Raw genomic sequence first — 2,549 nt, 5'->3', positions numbered from 1 at the left:
TGTGTTCATCTCAGCTCAGTGGTCTCGGGGATGAGCTGGAGAGCAGGGTGCTGCTGGAACATGGTACAATCTCTTTGCTCTTCCCCTGCAGCTGCCTTTTATCAGCTCTTGGCAGCAGCTTCTCCCTGGGAAGTGCCTGGGCAGCACTTGGCCCAGTGGGGCTTTGGTCTCTAATGGGGTGTCTGGCACCGCTCTGGTGTACGCAGGGGGGACACGGGGTAGGTGGTGTGTGAGGAAACCTTACCACCTTTTGCTAGAAATCGATCTTGGATTCTGGGGTTTCCCCCTCTTCGTTACGGTAACGGTGCCCACCCTGGGGGTGTTTAAAAGGCGTGTAGATGTGGCACCCAGAGCCAGGGGCTGCTGGTGGGTTGGCAGCGCTGGGTTAATGGTTGGACTCAATGATCTTAAAGGTCTTCTCCAACCTCACCCATTCTGTGATTTTTGTGCATGGCAATTCTCAGACACAAATAGCACTAAATCACCTTCCTCTTCTATGGTAACTACACTAATATTATTAATACTCTGCATTCATAAAACAATTTTCTGCATCTCAGAGTGCTCTGCACACATTAATTTAGCCTTACAACCTTCCACCGGGAGAACTGCCAGTATGAGTCACATTTTATGGTGGGGGGCGGGGGTAGCATTGGAGAGGAGAACCAAGCTCTCTTCACATTTACACCAGCGCAGGCGCAGGATAAGTGCACTCAGGATGATGGCAGATGCACTTGTGAGCGTGTACAGGACTTGACTCATACTGGGGGGAAGGACTCTCCTCGAGGTCACTCTGAATCATTTGCAGAGCCAGAAATAGAGCCAGAAGAATCCTCAGCCCGCCTGACTCTGTGCATGAGGCATGTTCCCTGGCGAAGAAAAGGGCTGTGTTTATACCCTGGGTGAAAAATGAGAATCAGAATGATTTTAGGAAGCCAGAAGTTGCAGGGCATGAAGGCTGGGGGGTGCACGGGTTGGGGAAGGGGAGGAAAACACCTGATCTTCAGTCTTCTGCCCCAGCCTCCTCTTGATGTGAATTTGCAAGGGTCTGGGCTTCCCTGCAGGGCAGGATCCCTTTTTCCTCCGGTCCGCAGCTCAAGCACAACTTTATTTCCCTGCAGGGACACGTAGGGTGTGTTCCCCTTGAGTTAAGAGTATTTGCAGGCAACACCTATTGCTGGGGAGATAGCCTTTGAAGGGTTAAACCTTGAGGCATGATGGCTGAGGTATGGGATGAATGCAAAAAGCCAAGTGGTTCTCAGGGTTTTTTTTTTTAATTACCATCTTCCACCACATTTTAATTTGAGGCATCAAAGACAAAAGACAAAGCGGCACAAATCTGGGCTGTACCTGCAGTGGAAGGCTGTCTGTCTGTCATCTCAGTCCCTTTGCTGGGGACAAACAAACCCTCTCAGCTTTGTTCTGTGGCAGTGTTTTGTTCCGTGCATTAATTTCTTTTCTAAAATTAAAAAAAATAATCCCAGAGATTTGGCACATTACAGAAGGGAAAAATGCTGTTTAGGGGATTAAAAAGAAACTAACTCCTTTCTTTCAAATAAATTACAAAGCACTCTTGCTGCTTTGTACCTGAGAACCTGTAGGAAAATAGAAGTTTATTTTTAGTGCCAGATTGGATGGTGAGATGAAATGACTGAGCCTTCTTCAAAAGCCACCAATGAACCAGTGCCAAGGAAGTGAAGCTGCAAAGTGTTATTAATGTTTATTATTATTTTTTTTTTGTCTGGGTTGGTTTGACATTCAGCTTGTTTTATCCTTAGTCCTGGTCAGAGACTGAGAATATTGCACAACTCGGAGAGGAGGGAGCTTAGGCAAAGGGGCAGGATCAGCAAATTCATACCCAAAGAAAGGTGCTGAGCAACGTTTCTCTGCCAATGCCTGTGTCTGCAACCCTCGCTCCCTGGCCAAGCTTTGCCAGTGCCCTTGTCCCAAACCTGGGGACAACCCCCAGCAAAACCTGCCTCACTGGCCGGCCCCGAGCATCTCCCGTCCCCCCATGGGTTCCAGCATCTCCTCCGGGATGAGCTCAGTGGTGACAATTTCTTAAATAACCCAAGCAGCTGCTTGCCCAAATTTGACTCTGCTGAGATGCTGATGCCTCACGGCAGACTCATATCATCCTGTGGTTTTAATTGGGAAAAGTTAAGGCCTTTAGGGACGTATTTCCTACGCCGCCGCCCAGAGCAGAGCGAAGCCCGTGGGGTGACGTGTGCTGCTGTGACGTGGGGACTTTCCCACGGCGCTTTCCCCGTCTCCCACGTCTGGAACAAGATGTGCAGGTGGAGCTCTCTGAGCATTGGCATGTATCATCTTCTTTATTGCTGTCATGGTGCCTGTAACTACTTCCATCCATCACTCCCTCCCTACCGCCGTGCAATTAGCCCAGTGCCTACTGGAGCAGCGCACCGAGGTACCAGTCTCCCCCGAAAGCACTAAGCCATCCTCTGCTAAAAGTCCCTTCATTTTCCTCTCTTTTATTTTCTCCCTCCCCTTTTTTTTTTACTGCCGCATTAATAAGCTTTCATTTTCACAGT

The sequence above is a fragment of the Falco biarmicus genome, chromosome 18 (genome assembly GCF_023638135.1).
Source record: "Falco biarmicus isolate bFalBia1 chromosome 18, bFalBia1.pri, whole genome shotgun sequence".
Classification (NCBI taxonomy): domain Eukaryota; kingdom Metazoa; phylum Chordata; class Aves; order Falconiformes; family Falconidae; genus Falco; species Falco biarmicus.
Note: the sequence above shows the minus strand (reverse complement) of the source record.